An 18,357-nucleotide genomic window follows, 5' to 3' on the forward strand; every position below is an offset into this window, starting at 1 on the left:
GCCTGGTACAATGGCTCAGTGGAATTCTTTTTATTATTTGAGCATTCTGAATGACTAATTTAAAACTAAGGTGATTATTTATTTGTGACCACTGAAGTATTGTAATTTTCATCTTTATAGTCTCAAATGCAAATTTCCATTCTATCTAAGACACAGCAGATTTACACTGATCATGAGAGCTTATGTGGAGGTTTTTTTTTTGTTGTTGTTGTTTGAGATTTATTCATTTATTTGAAAGACAGAGTTAGAGAGGGAGAGGCAGAGAAGAGAGATCTTCCATTTGCTGTTCACTCCCCAGATGGAGACAATGAGAGGGGCCAGGCCAGGCTGAGGCCAAGGCACGAACTCCATCTGGGTCTCCCACCTAGAGAGCATGGGCCCAAGCACTTGGGTTCTCTTTCACTACTTTGCTAGTGACATTCACGGAGAAGTGCATCTGAAGTTGAGTATCTGGCTGTTCACCTGGTACTCGTATGTGATGCCAGCACTGCAGGAGTCGATCCAACCTGCTGCACCAAATCACTAAGTCCTGAAGTGTATCTTTGTAAAGACTTGGGAAAAGAATAGAGGTAGCTTAGTCTGTTTAAAAAAATACAGTAGTCCCAGTGGCTTGAAGACTAGGCTTTTTAATTTTTCACCTTGAGGAGTGTAAGATCAAGGAATCAGCAAGCTAAGATCTTCTTGACAGCCCTCTTCTTGGCTTATAGACTTCTGCCTTCCTGTATGGCAAAAACAGGGTGAGTCCTGGTCCCTGCTCCTTTTTATATGCAACAATAATTCATTGGGGGATGGGTGGTAGGACCCTCTTTTACCTCATCTAAATCTAGCCATCTCTCAAAGGTCTTACTTCAAATACCATTGTATTTGGGGTTTGGGGCAAAAAACATGTGAAATTTAGGGAAACATCCAGTCCAGCAAAGCTAAATCACAGGCTGCTAGTTTTAAAGAAGCTTTTGATTTAATTCTCAGTGGACCAAAAACAATCAATCCCTTAACTTCACTCTGCATTAATTTTAACAATGTATTCAATTAGAGCACATTGGTAAATGCACTTTAATGACCAATATCTAATTCTTTATTCAACTTTCAGATCTCCAAATGAAATAAATTATCTATTTACATGCATCACTAGGCCATCTGGTTTCATATGAGGACTCAACCAGAATCTACTAATTGTTCCCCATGTTTATTCATCATACTTAAATCATTTTCTTAAAATGATGAATATCTAGGACCCTCAGCAAGCAGTATTCACCATCAGTTGAACACTTAAGTCAATAATACAACAGAGCAAAAGTGTTCAACATAATGTGTACACAAGGAAATAAATTGCAACTCAACTCCCTTTTATATTAAGTAGAAGAAGGAGTTTGAGGATGATCCAGGGTATGGATTTTAAAGAGCCTTATGAAATCATAACTAGAGATCAGTTTTCCAAAAATTTGAGTTTATTGTTTGGAGAATCAAGTGGCATTTTTCAGGGACAGCTTGAAAATTTTGCCCATCTTAGGATAAAGGCTCACCCTCAAAATTCACATATACTGGACCTGATGAACTCACACCCAAATAACTAATATCCTGATGGGAGGGGTAGTAAAAATCCAGAACAAGTAACTTAAAACACATACTCACATACACATTTCAAGATGTGTTTGTTTATTTGAAGCAAAGGAGAGCCAGAGAGACAATAGAGAGAAGAGAGAGAGAGAGAGAGAAAAGAGAGTGAGCGCGAGAGAGGTCTTCCATGTACTAGCTTACTCCCCAAATTTCTGCAAAGGCCAGGTTCTCTCACGTGGGTTGCAAGAACCCAAACACTTGCACCAACTTCCACTGCTTTCCTAGATATACTACCAAGGAGTTGCCTTTCTAGGATGCCTGCAAGGAGTTAAACTGTCACTCATATGGAATATTAGGTAATCTACTGTGCCTCGGTGCTATTTTCACACGTATTTTTAATTTGTATTACATTCAGGGAAAGAAAACCCCTCTGATTAACTCATATTTCATCAAAACCCAAGGTGAAAAGTCAGCTCGTGGTTCTCTTATTTTAGTAAATGTGATCTAAGCAATGCTCAAAGTCACCTCCAATCAAAATTTTTCATTAAATCTTACTTTTCTTTGGGTGCAGTGTGGTTCTCCTATCCTAATAGATGATAACACCTTCCAGATCTTTGTATAAGTGTTTGTAGTCATCATGTGCTTGTGATTATATTGTTATTGCTAAGAAGAACAGTGTTTTTTTTTTCACTTGTTGATGGATTTTTTGAATAGCAAAGAAAATGTTCTCAATAAATATTTATTAAATAAAAGAGCAAATATAGTACATTTTTCTGGAGTGCCTATTTTGCTTGGAGATTTGGTATTATTATTTAAATTAAAACAAGCACCATTGTATCATAAGATGAAGTTCAAAATTTATGTAGACATTCAAAATAAAATTGAAAAATTCAGGGTCCTGCTCACTTTTTCATGCCATCTGTTTTACATAAAAATTCAGTGATGTGTTGATGTGGAGGATTGAGTGTGAGGTTCCAAAGATCAGGTACTTGAAATCAACCAAGTTCAGAAATTTCATCACAAATGCAAGAGGAGCCAGGATAATGATGGGGAGAGTGTGCTTTGGATCAGTTACTTAATGCCTCAAGTTTTCCAACTATAAAATTGAAACTTTTGACTGGATGCTCTCCAGCTGCCCTTGAATCTCTGAGATTCCTTGTACACAGACTCTTGGGTTTTCTGGATTGACATCCTTCTCACACCCACAAAAAATCCCAGGAAAGAACCAATCCTGATATTTTCTTTCTGAAGCTTCTAAGTGGTTTTTTTTTTCCTTTTCGCCTTTTGAATGACACCTGTAAACACTATTCAGTCATTTCTTTCCCTTTTTATGAATTTGTAGACCTATTCACATGTCTAAAGGAAGAGAAGTATAATCAATATTAAACCACTGAGATTAATTTTTGTTTGGGCTAGCCAGTCAGATGTTGTCAGCTGAGATTTCATCACATATGTCATCATCACAACCATATATGACAGAACATATTGATTTCAAATGTCACATGTAACGACCATAAGTGTACTTTATCATATCCATTTTCCTATCTCATCATTTCACCCTAGTTTTTTTTTTTGACATTTTAGCTTTATATCAAAAACATTTGCAAGATTGTGTGTAGTAAGTATATAACATTAACATACTCCCTCAGGGGTTGTTAGATGAAACAGTTGCTATGCTCCTGTACTATGTGAAGGTTTCCTAAATACGAATAAAATAGGAGCAGTCAATGTCAGTGTGGCGCTAAGCACTGATAGAAACAAGTGGTTGATATAGCAAGCAAAGATAACTAATACAAACAAGCATACTTTCCTAAGTCTGTGTGGATTGCCTAGTGATTGCTTGACTCAATAAATCTCTATCAAAGAAAGACGTGTTTTTCTGATATTTTGTCTCAAATTAAGTATGCTTAACATTTATCTTCCAAAAATGAGATTTTAGGATCTCAGTGCTGCAAGTTTGCTCTTGATTATGAATGAGAATAGAAATGCAAGCCAAGCACTTCCAGAGCATATACTGTATGCAAACAAAAGGCTGCCAAACAAAAGATTATCATCAGAGCCCCAAAATTTGCAAGTCAGGCAATTTAAAGTGTTGATACGCCTTTCAGAAGTGGTAGCTTTACCACACCACTGACAGGAATTGAAAATGATGCAATCATGTCAGAGATCAATTTGGTAAATTATCCAGTAACATTGAAAATGTAAATGCCTACAACCAGCAGTTTTGCTGCTAGGTATCGGGCCTAGAAAAACACAAGCAGATGTAAACAAGACAAATTGTAATAAAAGGGAGGGGTCAGTGGTGGTGCATTCTGTTGCAATTGGAATAAAACGAAATTCCATATAGCAGTTAACAGATTTGTTTGTTCTGTTGGATAGACAGCACATTTAGAAAAAGAAACAAATAGAATACACAATACGGAGTAGGTAACTTTTTAAAAATCACAAACAGAATAAATTTGAGTTCTAATTAAGGAGTGAAATATAAAAACATGCATTGGAAGGATATCTGCTGAAGTTTCAAAGAAGCTGTTTGTGGAGAGGCAAGGACCAGAGGTGCATGAGCTTCTCCCCACAGTCCTATTTTGGCTTTTTAAAAATGAAAGACATGGGCTCAGCAGCGTGGCCTAGTGGCTAAGGTCCTCGCCTTGATCCCATATGGCCGCTGGTTCTAATCCCGGCAGCTCCACTTCCTCTCTGTCTCTCCTCCTCTCAGTATATCTGACTTTGTAATGAAAATAAAATAAATCTTTTAAAAAAAAATGGAACACATTTGACAAAATGTCAACATTAGTTAATTCAGGTGACCATGCGTGTCTTTACAGTGTGTGTTTCTCTGTATGAATTCTCTTCATTTCAGACATTGTCTTCATTTCAAGCAGTGCAATCACTTCTAGTCACTCAGTGTATAATATGTTACTTGAATTTAAGGAACCCTAGTTCTACATTTAAACTGTTTAATACACTATATTTTATTCATTTACAGTGTTTATCCTGAATGAGTAAACTAGGAGATTTGGAAGGCATTCTGTGGAATTTCAACTAAATTAAGTCTCATTTATATGCTTGGTAGATGAAGGCAGAGTTTTAAGGATCTGTTTATATAAGGTATACAAACTGGGAAAGGCTTCCTTTGGTTTGTCCTTAATATCCCATGCCAATGTGAGCCTTAGCATCAGTTTACAGGATTTTTCCCACTGAGCCATTCAGGGGTAATGTTGCTATGTAAATATTACCTGAATCCTGTTTTGGAACAACTTACATAACCACACAAAGTGCGGAAATGAGAGAATTTCGGTCCCAAGGTTCTCATATAAGTATAAACAATATGAAAATTACTTTGCTTGCTATGGAATTCCAACTCTTTCTGTCATATATCCTGCTTGTCTGGACCCCAGGCTGGTGCAGGCAGTTGTCTGAAACCCAACAAGCAGCATGGAGAAGGGAGGGAACTGAGAATAAAGCTTGACTTAACACGGAAGTGCTCAAGTCCTGGTTCTTTCCCTTACTGATTGCATGATCTTAGCAGGATACTGAAGCACAGATGCTTCACAGGCTGTGGGAGGAAAACAAAATCCTGTGTGTGTGGCTCAGGGCAGTGGAGACACAGTGCACAGGAGGTGGTTACCACTGCATTTGCAGCTGTTGTTCTTAGGGCCTGACAGGCACAATCTAAAGGGACGAAATTCTTGGGTCCTTGTGACAGATAGAAAGCCATTTCTATCTTAAATAGAATTCAGCAATATACTGCTTCATTCCTTTTAGGGGTAAACAACAAGGATTTGAGGCTTATAGGCTGAATGCTAGAGATGAATCTTGCTAAGATTTGTGGGGTTTTTTTTTTGTTTTGTTTTTTGTTTTTTGTTTGGTTTTGTGTGTGTGTGTGCGTGTGTGTGAGAGAGATTAATACTCTTAGCTGCTCCTGGGTTTTGTTTGCTTTTAATTTTCTTTTAATTTTTAATTAACACTTACCAGATTCAGAGTGATTCAATGTGATTCATAGATATGCCCCTTCTCCTTCTCTGTCCCCTCCCTCCCTTTCTCTGTCCTTTCTTTTAAAATTTGAGATGGCATATCTTATATTTGCATCATAATAAAAGGCTTAATACTTCACTGAATAAGTTTAGCAAGTAAAAATCATAAATACATGAGTTTACTGGTAATCTAGACAGCTATAAAAAAGATGGCTATAAGTAATAATTGAATTGAAAACTGATCATTTTGATGATACACAGTCAATTATAAAGAAATCTCAGATTATTGAAATTATAGTAGCATAATATTTTAATCACCTTTTTAAATGGATATAAAGCAAATTTTTCCATAACTATTCTTGTGTTATGTTTTAAATTCATGTTAATTTTTTCACACGTTTAACACTTCAGTAGGTGATGTATACACAAATGGCAGGTACATAATAGTAATAGCAAGAAAGAATACAGGAAAAAAATGAAGCGCACAAAAAATGTTTTTAAAATACCTACTATTTGTCAGGTGTACAAACAAAGGCTATACACAACAACCAAATGCCAGAGCACCACCTTAATTCCTATAGATGTCTATGTTTTCTTATTTATTTATTATTACTATTATCATTTTATGATACAATCCCATAGGCTCCTGGGATTTTCTTTATCGCCTCCCCAATTTCCACCCCCAACCTAGTTCCTCTATATCATTACTAAAGTATAGTTCTTCGATTTCTATGTTTTGCACTCTGATTAGTCACTACAGATTAGGGAAGACAAATGATATTTGTCTTTTTTGGAGCTAACATGTTTCACTAAATGTAATAGTTTCCATTTACATCCATTTACTTGCAAAAGATTTCATTTATTTTACAGCTGAATAGTTTTCTATAGTGTACATCTGCCACATTGTCTTTATCCAGCCATCTGGTGATGGACATCTGCATTAATTCCACAGCTTAGCTATGGTGAATGAGCTGCTATTTGAGGTACAGGTAACGCTCAGATGGTGATTTCATTAAGTTTATTTTTTTTAAGTTCCATTTTTAAAAAGATGTATTTTTTCCTCTTTGGAAAGGCAGATTTACAGAGACAGGGACGTACAGAGGGAGAATGCCCTTCCATCCACTGGTTCCCTCCCCACATGGCTGCAGTGGCTGGAGCTGAGCCCATTCAAAGCCAGGAGCCAGTAGTTCCCTCGGGGTCTCACACACAGGTTCAGAGACCCTAGGCTTTGGGCCACTCTCCACTGCTTTCCCAGAACACAAGCAGGGAGCTGGATGGGAAGTGGAGCAGCCAGGACTTGCACCATGTAAGATGCCACGCTTGGAGGTGGAGGTTTGGCTAGCTGAGCTGTTGCACCAGTCCCCTTCCGTTTTTCATTTGTTTAGTTTTCATTCTTTTTTTTCCTTTAATTCCATCGTTCTTTCTTTGTGGTTAAGGAACTATGATTAAAAAAAAGTTCCTTCTTTTTTGGTTTCAGGTCCCTTCTTCCCACTGACAGCTTATCTTCTTTGTCAGCTTTTGTCCTCCTAATACATGCAGTTCATGTGTCCTTACAAAGAGCATTTCAAGATTGAAAAGAAATCTGATGTTTGCTGAGAATGGCTTAAACTCTTTATTTTTTCAAGAATAAGTGAAGTATAAATAGTAGTTGAAAGTCATTAAAAACTTTTTTTAACAGTTATGATCCTCAAAATATCTTCTTGAATTCCTAATGAACCTCAGGGGTGTAATAGGGTGTCAAAATGTCTACTTTTGTGCCAGAACTTTTAATCACACACCATCCAAATGCCACGTCCATACATAATTCCTCTGTGCGCTTTAGGACTGGCCTTGACTCTTGTTTGAAGCCACGGCACTGCACAAGCAATTATAATATCTTCATGTATACTGAGAACTTCACTAACTGACCTTAGTCTCTTTTTGGCAAAACCCGGTTGTCACCCATAATCCTTCCTTCCTGACATAGAACTTCAGGTAGCAACTATCAGTCTTAGTTGACAAGGAAATTGGAACCAATTTACCTGAAGTAGCTTACAGTGCACTCACTGATTTTCTTTTGCAGAAGAAGACAAAAAGTGGCTCCTTTAAGGAATTACAAAACTAGTAGAAGTGAAATTATGGACTCCACTTTAGTTTTAGCTAGTATTCTCATTCATTCAGGACTATGCAAGACACTTATTTGTGAAATAAGTTATTATAAACAAATAATAGTTTTCCACATGCTGTAATAGGTAGTTAATGATCAGGGTACTGATCAGGAGGATTATCTTTGCTGAAAAAAATAACAGGAAATTGTAAAATCTGGGGATTTGTTATTGCTTTTCAGTTAGTTTGCAAGTCTGTAAATTGTAAGTAATTGATACCAGTGAAAATAATTCTTATCTGTATGAATTGTGCCCAGTGGAAGGATAACTGTCTTCCCTACTGTGAGTGAAATTTTGTAAACCCGTTTCAACATTCCTGATCTATAATTAGTTCTGCTCTTCGGCCTTTCCTTTGGATTGATTACATCATCTTACTGATTACTGCATTAATAAAAAATTGAAACGTTAACATGTTTTGTTTTTTATCTGTATGGAATTCATGATATTACCTTTTCTGTTGGAAATCACCCCTTAGCATACTCAGGAATTTTTCTGGGAGTAGAATATTTTATCCCATCACCAAGAAAATTATTATGATTCTCTATATTTGGTCCTTATTCCTTTGCTTATTATCTGATTTAAGTCCCTGTACATATGAACCTCATTGATTAAATATACTGATGACACTGAAAACATAAATTAAGTTTCATAAATAGTGAACCATCAACTGTATTTATTTTAAAATTCATTTTTCTTTAGTAAGGATTATTTCTTCATGTATCAAATTATTTTTTAAATGGAAAAAAACATAAAAATATGGAAGCCACACATTTAGGCTTAACATGTGTTATAAAATCCACACAGACAAGTTAGTGGACCATATTGAAAAGGGTGCACATCTAATATCTGTAAGAATCTTCTGTATGATAAAGCTATACTAATGACAAACACTGCTGGCATCTATGTGGTAACCAAAACATGCGGATTTGGAAATACAAGTTTCCTCTGCCAATTACAAGTCTAAATTCTTATTTTCAGATCACTTTTATTGCATTTTAGGGTTTGTTAGTCATGATTTGATTTAGGGTTTGTTCGTCATGATTTGATTTCCCATCAAAGTTATCATACTAAACATTAGTTATTGCAGCCTGACATTGATACTTTTTACTCTTCAAATAATTTTACCTATATAAGGGGCAGAAATGCACACAAGCAGGTAGAGACAGAGACAGAGAGAAACAGAAATCTCCCTTAATTTAAGTAGTTCATTCCCCAAATGTTTGCAACAGCCAGTGCTGGGCCAGGTCAGAGCCTACTTTTTATTTATATTTAGTATTTATTTCAGGATATGTTACAGTGTGTTTACATGTTTATTGATTGGCATTTGAGTTCTTTCCACTTTTGGGTTATTATAAATAATACTGTTGTGAATATTTGTTTTCATATTTTTATGTGGACCTAAGTTTTTTGAGTATATACCTAGAGATAGAAATGCCTAGTCATATGGTAACTGTATTTAACATGTTGAGATGTGTACCATTTCACAGAGGCACCAACAACGTATAAGTATTCTAGCTTCTTTTCACCCTGAGCAACACTTGTAAATTGCTTATATAGTTTCTAAAGGTTTATTTTTTTTATTTGAAAGGCAGATATTACAGAGTCTTCTATCAGCTAGTTCACTCCCCACATGACCACAACAACTGGAGCTGAGCTGTTTCAAAGCTGTGAGCTAGGAGTTCCTTTCATGTCTCCCACATAGGTGCAGGGTCCCAAGCACTTTGGCCATCCTCCACTGCTTTCACAGGCCATAAGCAAGGAGTTAATGTGGAATAACTGGGTCAGCACCACAGGACAGAGGATTAGCCTGTCATGCTGGGCCCAGGTGCTTCTATTTTAAATTTAAGGTATCCTGGTGGGTATGAGCTAATAGCTCATTATAATTTAATTTTAATGTCTGTAACAACTAATGATCTAGAACATATTTTCATGTGCTAATAAGCAATTTGATTTTTTTTTTTAGAAAAATGCCTGGCCAAATTCTTTGTACATTTTTAGTTTGGTTGTCATTTTGTTGTTGAATTTTAAAAATTCTTTACATATTCTGGCTATTACACTCATTAAAAAAATACATGATTTGAAAATATCATCCATTCTTAGATTTGTGCTTTCAGTTTTTTGATTGAATCATTGTAAGCAGCAATTCATTGAATATTTCAAATTATGCATTTTGTTTTGTTACTCTGCCATTTGCAAAATACAAGATCATAAAGATTGTTCCTGTAGTCTCTTCTAAGGATTTTAGTTTTAGCTGATTTTTTTTTAAAAGATTTTATTATTATTGGAAAGCCGGATATACAGAGAGGAGGAGAGACAGAGAGGAGGAGAGACAGAGAGGAAGATCTTCCATCCGATGTTTCACTCCCCAAGGGAGCCGCAACGGGCCGGTACGCGCTGATCCGATGCCGGAAACCGGAACCTCTTCCGGGTCTCCCACGCGGGTGCAGGGTCCCAAAGCTTTGGGCCGTCCTAGACTGCTTTCCCAGGCCACAAGCAGGGAGCTGGATGGGAAGTGGAGCTGCCAGGATTAGAACCGGCGCCCATATAGGATCCCGGGGCTTTCAAGGCGAGAACTTTAGCCGCTTTGCCACGGCACCGGGCCCTAGCTGATTTTTTTTAAAAAGTTGATTTACTGAGAGGAGAGACAGCAAGAAAGATCTTTCGTTCACTGATTTCTTCCCAAATGCCTGCAATGGCAAGAGTTTAGCCAATCTGAAGCCAGTAACCATGAGCCTCTTCCAGGACTCCTATGTGGATACAGGGTCCCAAGCCTTTGGGCCATCCTCCACTTCTTCTCCAGATCATGAGCAGGGAATTGGAAGGGAAGTGGAACAGCCAGGACATGAACTGCCACCCATATGGGATGCTGGCACTTGCATGTAGAAGATTAGCCAGTTAAACCATCAATTGACCTCAAGTTTTAGCTCTCGCAATGATTTCTGTGATACATTTTGAGTTCATTTTTGTGTGTAATGAGAAATAGAAATCCATCTGTGTGTAAATACCCAAGTATACCAGTGCTTCTTGTTCAAAAACTTTTTCTCCTTCTCCTTTAGATTTTGGAGAGCAGCTTTATTGAAAATCAGTTTACCATGAATGCATGGGTTTATTTTTGTGCTTTCAGTTGTATCCCATGTATTTATATATACGTTTTTATACCAGTATCACATTAATTATTGTGCCTTTGTAATGATTTTTTTTTTAATTTGAAAGTGTAAGTTTTCAAGTTTATTCTTTCCCAAAATTATTTTGCCTATGTTGGATCCCTTATATTTGTATATGGACTTTTTTAAAAGATTTATTTATTTTTATTACAAAGTCAGATATACAGAGGAGGAGAGACAGAGAGGAAGATCTTCCATCCGATGATTCACTCCCCAAGTGAGTGCAACGACCGGTGCTGCGCCGATCCGAAGCCAGGAGCCTGGAACCTCTTCTGGATCTCCCACGCGGGTGCAGGAACCCAAAGCTTTGGGCTGTCCTCCACTGCCTTCCCAGGCCACAAGCAGGGAGCTGAATGGGAAGCGGAGCTGCCGGGATTAGAACCAGCGCCCATATGGGATCCTGACGCGTTTAAGGCGAGGACTTTAGCTGCTAGGCCATGGCGCCAGGCCCTCTGTGGCCTTGTATGGTTTCTTTATCATGATAATCCTGATGGGGAAGAGAAATAAGATTTAATTTTATCCTTTTGAATTACTCAAAATGCATGTACATGTCTATAGATGGATATATAAACATGTAAAATGTAGGTGAGACTCTGCTTGATGTACTCTCTCAATTTCTAGTAACAGGATTGTATCACTAAAAGCTCTCTGATCCATCAATGTTCTCATGAACTGCCCTGATTTAAAATCTTTGAAGGCAAACTTTTGCTTGACTCTTTAGTATACTCCATTGCCTTTAATAGGGCCTGCACAATTTCTTTAGGACAGAAGGGAGTCTGCCTTCACCACCGTGCATTCAGTTTCTCTCAAAAATGTCTTAAGGGATGGCATGCTTTACCATGTCCTTATCATCATAATTATCCAGTTCTGAGTACATTCCATTTAGCCAATTTTCTTTTTATTAAGAAGTACTGAAAATGTCACTTATTAATTTTCTGTGTAAAAACGAAAGTCATGCCCTAAGTATATCTGCTGTGAGCTCCAGCAGAAACAAACCTACTATATTGCTTTATTTAGAACATGAGAACGAGAAGCAGCCTTATTTAAATTTCTAGACCTAAACTTATATAATAATGAAGAAAATTCTATATGCCCAGCTTAGTTTCTAAGCATGTGTATTAATTCTCAACTAGCTGATTTTAACTGGCTGATCAGTCAGCTAAACCATGAATCCTTTCCATGGGATAGCATCTGTCATTGCTTCTATCTTGGTTAGAATTAAAACCAAAGGACATTTGTCCATCTGACTTTTCTCCACTGTTTGAAAAATAAAATTGTTGCAAAGCAGGTAGAAAGCAATAAGATGTTCTACTCCTAAATGAAACTCCCCAGTGTAAGTCTGGAAAATTGATTCCACTTCTTTTTCTTCATCTCCACAAATCCTTGACTCGACCCACCATCATTTACCTGAAAAGTTGTGACAGCCCTTAGCTGCTCCGTAGTGTCTGCTCTTGCTCCGTTCTTAGCTGGGTCCCCAAATTGTACTCAGTATGGTCTTGTAGAAACAAAAATTCCATTCCATTCAACCTTCCTAGTGAACATAGCCTGATTTTTCAACATCACCATTAATTCTTGTTTATTGTGCTCTATCCATGTCCAACTTCTTTTAACACCTTAATGAATTTGTGTTCTTTATTTTTCCACTGGTTTTCAAGTAGTATTCTCTGCCTCAAATACTTTTGACTCAACGCTGAATTGATTTACTGTTTAGACATCAGTGGGCTGCAGAATAACCATCAAGTGCAAATCACACACTATTCTCAGGATATCTGGAATTCGTATTACAACACATCACACTACATTGTAATCACTTGTTTGTTTACTGAAGCCTGTGGAAGAGCACAAGTTTAAGAGGAAATTTAATTGTCCAAGTCTTCTTTGTAGCCTCAGCATCTGGCACAGAATGAGGTTTATAAAAAAAGGTTTCATCATTAGACTGTGAAGAATAAATTATGAAAAAGTTGCAATTGTCCTTTTTATATGATAAGTGAAGAAGATATAAAGAAAAGCAGAAAGAGTTTGGTGTGGTTCTGTGATGTTCACGCTTACAAGCATTTCTCATGAAAATACATCATGCTTCAAACTGTAGTTTCCAAACTAGTTTTATGAATGCTTCCTGCACAACCATTTTGAATATAGTGCAAACAATTCAGTATGCCTGTGGGCTTTCCTTATATGGGGTAAGAGCTATGCATTAACTGCACTCTTTCCACTCCAATTATAGACTTTCTGTGGGAAGCAGCTGGATGTTTGAAGTTTCTCCTCCAATATCAAGAAGATCCCAGGAGTAGTGATTAGCAAGAGAAGTTGTGTCTTAAAAAATGCATCACTTCCAAATGGAATTGGAACATTAAATGTTTCATTTATTTTGTAGTAAAATAATATTTTTTTAACAAGAAGCAGTTGCCATCCAGCTCATTCTAGGTCTTTATTTATGTTTTGCTTGAACAGAAAGCTTTTCTGATTTATTTTGATTACTTTTCTTTGATGCTGTGCCCAGTACCACATGATGAAATTAGAATCTTTTTGAAAAACCTCATTTCAGCTTACATTGTGGCAAAATTCCGTATCCTCTTAGAAATACTTATTGTCTTATGCTGTCCTGGGAAAAGGGAATTCTGGAAGAGGAAGAACTGAAGTGAAAAAAAGTTAAAACCACTTTTTGTCTGTTACCTTTGATATTGTATGAAACAAGCAATAGGTTTATCTCACACACACACACACACTCAAACGTTAACTCTAGCCTGGGGATAAAAGAGGAAAGGAAGGGATGGAGAAAAGTTGGTTATCTAGATATAACTAAATACAATTTAAAACTAAATAGGTTGAAACTAGACAGGAGTAGAAAGTTATGAGGTTCCATTGCTCTATATGGTGACTATAAATACTGTACTGTATGTTTCTCTAATGAAAAACATGGAAGAGATGATTATGGTGTTTTTTACCATAAAGAAATGTTAAATGTCGAAAGAGATAAATTTGTGTATCCCGACTTAATATTAAACATTATATAGATGTATTTATCAAAATGTCAGTTAATACCTCCATAATATGTATAATTTGTATTAAAATTTGTTTTGGGGAGCTGTCATGATGGTTCAACTGGCTAATCCCCAACCTGCAAGTGGCAGCATCCCATATGGATGCTGGTTCTAGTCCTGGCTGCTCCACTTCAGATCTTACTCCCTGCCTATAGCCTGAGAAAGCAGAGGAGGATAGCCCAAAGCTTTGGGAACCTGCATCCATGTGGGAGTCCTGCAGGACGCTCCTGGTTCCTGGCTTCAAATCAGCTCTGCTCCAGCCATTGCAGCCATTTGGGTAGTGAACTAGTGTGGAAGATCTTTCTCTCTCTCTCTGTTTATCTTTGTAGATCTCCTTTCCAATAAAAAGGAATAAACCTTTTTAAAAAAATTATTCTAACATCCATTAAAATAAATGGCAAAGAACTGATAATCACAATATCCATTAAAAATAAGTTTAGTAGGTTGCATATAAACTATATAATGTAAGTAGTCATGAAAAAAGCTAGCCTTCCTATAATTTATTATTGAGCAAAAGAATAGGGCCACACAACAATATTTGTAACACAAACACTTCTAGCAACAGCAAGACAAGTTTTGGGAGATCCTATGTGTCTGTGTAGATAGTTAAACAGGTGGATGGATGGATGGATGGATGGATACAGAGAAAAGGGAGAGAGAAAGAGAATTTGTATATAATTTTGAAAGCATTAATGAAAGACTGAAATAACCTAGGGTACTAAAATCACTTGTTTAGAAAGGTAGAATCAGAAAAGAACATTACTTTATATATCTTTGAATAATTTCTTTTCTTGCAAACAGTGTGCTTCATTTGTGAAATAAAAATATAATTAAAATTTCAGACAATGAATTATCAAAAAAAAAGAGGATCTGTGATAAATCAGGGCTAACAATCTATTTGCTCTGTACTCTTCCAGAAGGGACGTTTCTAGTTTATGCTAGGGGAATAGGCCTAAGATGTGTACAAGAAGGGAATGGGAAGTTCCAGGGCGAGAATGGAAATATTAGAGAACAACCAAGGATTTCTTCCTGGCTTATAGGCTAGTGGTACTTCAACTAGCCGCCACCCCCAAGTGTGTCAGTCATTCATTTAGTTCACATGTACTGAGAATGTATTATATCCAAATCAGTGCTGTCTCTGAGATCATGAAAAGCACAGTGCTAACCCAAGTCTAAAAAAATCATGGTGTAGAGACTATGTTCTGTGACCCTGGTCAGATTGTTGAAGAATCAGAGCTGCATAGAAAAAGAAAAAGAATGCACTTGCTTGAGCAAATACCAAGGCTTTTTCTACTCTACTTGGAATTTTTTTTTTAATCTGAAAGATTTATGGTCGACCTCTTTTTAAAGAGTTAAGATACTCTCATTAGTCAGATTGCGGGGATGTCATTGGGAGAATGAGTTTACATAGTGGTTTCCCAGTAAGTATGAGAAACATGCTTATAAAAAGTGTATCTAGAAACACTATACCTATATAGCACAATAATACCCTGTGAAAACATACATAGCAGCCTCTTGAGTTCTGACAAAATTCTATTTCTTAACCGTGGCAGTGAGTATATGGATTTATTTATTTACTTATTCATTCATTCATTTATTATATATAAGACTTGTTTACTTATTTGGAAGCCAACATTACAGAGAGAGAGATGCCGAGAAAAGGAGCTATTCCATCCACAGGTTCACCCCACAAGCCCATGGCCAGGGGTAGGCCAGGCTTATGTCACAAGCCTGAACTCCCTGTGGATCTCCCACATGGGAGGCACTTGGGCCATAGTCAGTTGCTTTTCCCAGAGCATGCGAGAGCTGTGTCAGAAGTAGGATAATTGGGACATGAACTGACACACCTATGGGGTGCCGGCATCACAGGCAGTGGCTACTGCACCACAGTACTAGCTCCAATGGGTACTCTTAAAAGTATTGGCTCTAGGCCAACGACTGTATGTAAAAATGGTCAACATACTAAACATCAGGCAAATGTAAATGAAAGTCTCAATGTGGTATCACCACCCCTTCATAAGAATGGGGGAAATACAGAGGACAGAAGATAACCAGTGCTCGCCAAGATGTGGAGAAAGGGGAACACTTGCACACTGTTGGTGGGAATGTAAACTAGAGCAGCCACTGTGAACAACTGTATGGAGATTTCTTAGCTATCTTGAAATAGACTTGCTCTATGAGCCAACAACCCTACTTCTATGTATGCACCCAAGATTGCATTGGATATCTGTACCACCATGTTTGTAACAGCACTGTTCACAAGAGACAAAATACGGGATCAACCAAGATGTCCATCATCAGATGAATGACTAAAGAGGGGCTAGAGTGGGATACAACAATCTTATCCTGTGCCCTGTGGTGCCATCTTCCCATCTGGGCATCAGTTTGTATCTGTCCGCTCGCTCCACTTTAGTTCCAGCTCTCTACTTATGGCCTCAGAAAACAGCAGAGGATGGTCCAAGACCTTGGGAACTTGTACCCATGTGGGAGAGCCAGAGGAAGCTCCTGGCTCCAGGCTTCAGATCAGCTCACCTCTGACCATTGCAGTCATTTGGGAAGTGAACAAGTTTCTCTATCTCTCCTCTCTCTATAAAATCTGCCTTTCAAATAAAAACAAATCTTTAAAAAAATAATGGTAAAGATAATATAGAATATATAGATAGATATCTCTGTGTATATACACACATAATGGAATACTATTCAGCTATAAAAAGAATGATATTCTACCATTTGCATCAAAATGGATGCAGATCCTGCATTGTGACCTAGTGGGTTAAGCCTTCACCTGCAGCACTGGCATTCCATATGGCTATGGATTTGATTCCCAGCTCATCCACTTCCAATCATATTCCTTGGTAGTACATAGGGGAACATGTTCGAGGATGGCCCAGGTGTTTGGGTCACTGTACCCATGAGGAAACTTGGAAGAATCTCCTTGCTCCTGGCTTTGGCCTGGCCCAACTCTGGCCATCACGTCCATTTGGGAGTGAACCAGCAAGTGAAAGATCTCTCTGTGTAACTCTGACTTTCAAATATATAGAATAAATCTTATTTTAAAAAGTTGGGTAGCTGAAATATATTTTGTTGAGAGGAATAAGCTGGACACAAAAAAGCAAATAACAAATGCTCTCCTTTATATGTGAGAACTAAATTTTTTAAGTTAAGCAAAATAAACAAACAAAAATAAAAAGAAATTACTGTCTAAATTGATACAAACATACTTAAATACTTCATAACATCATATATAAGAAAAAAAGCAAGAGAAAAATACTTTGAGGAAAAAGTTAACATTTTCATAACCTACTAATTTTATATTGATTCTTTTTTTAAAGATTTATTTATTTTTATTGCAAAGTCAGATATAAAGAGAGAAGGAGAGACAGAGAGAAAGATCTTCCATCCGATGATTCACTCCCCAAGTGACCTCAATGGCCAGTACTGTGCCGGTCTGAAGCCAGGAGCCAGGAGCTCTTTCGGGTCTCCCACGTGGGTGCAGTTTGTGTTACTTCATCTCTAAAATATCAGTTTCCTTTGAGAAATAATACAAAACAGCTCCTGTCATTTTACCTTTCGATTTCTGACTCTATTCTGTTTAAATTCACTCTGTATTTGCAATTGTTACTTGCCATAGCCTGACAATACTTTTTAAGCGAAAATAACATATATAATTTCTGATAACATAGAATGTAAGTATGCTTTGTTTTAAAAGCAATTTGCTCACGAAATCAAGAACTTTGGGCAAAGAAGAAGAGAAAAAGCCACATGGATAGTGGTGCTAGCAGTAACCTTAGGGTGCCCTTGGGCAAGGGGGTAGAAACAAAGACATTCAGGTAATACCTACATTTTCTCTGTGAATTCAGAGCAAGGACCCAGCCTCGTGCAATGAAAGAAAAGATCAATTCAATTTCTCATTAATTCTAAAATAACTGCAAGAGTCATCCAAGCCGTCACTTCCTTTTCCATTTCAGCACATTTGTCCCCAGATGCACAACAGATTGAGACTGAGTTACCACTCTCCCAGTGCCACAGCTAATTATAAGGACTATTACCCTAAAGCCAAGTGAGTTATGAGGGTCCAGAGGGCCTCCAGAATCTCAGATCATCTTCATGGTTGAGAATAAGGTATGGATCAGCCATATACTGCCCCCATAGGCTGTCCTCTGAGATGGGGCCCAAGCAGAAGGCAGACACATTGCACACAAGTTTATCCAAGAAGATCAGATCTTGCCTTTTGGTTTCACCATGAAAGCCTAGAATCACAACACAAATGATGATGGATGCCTGTTCCACATTTTATGAACAGTTCAAATTGACCAGATTTCTGTGAATTTTTTTCCTGTTATGATTGAATAGTCAAGTTGGGCTACCATTCACCATTATATAAGGAAAAGCTTTAGGGGTAAAAACTGAATTCCTCTGACCTGAACCAGGAGGATTTTTCTCCCCTACTTAGTCCTGATGGAACTACTGCCCACTA

The sequence above is a fragment of the Ochotona princeps genome, chromosome 19, assembly GCF_030435755.1.
Source record: "Ochotona princeps isolate mOchPri1 chromosome 19, mOchPri1.hap1, whole genome shotgun sequence".
Classification (NCBI taxonomy): domain Eukaryota; kingdom Metazoa; phylum Chordata; class Mammalia; order Lagomorpha; family Ochotonidae; genus Ochotona; species Ochotona princeps.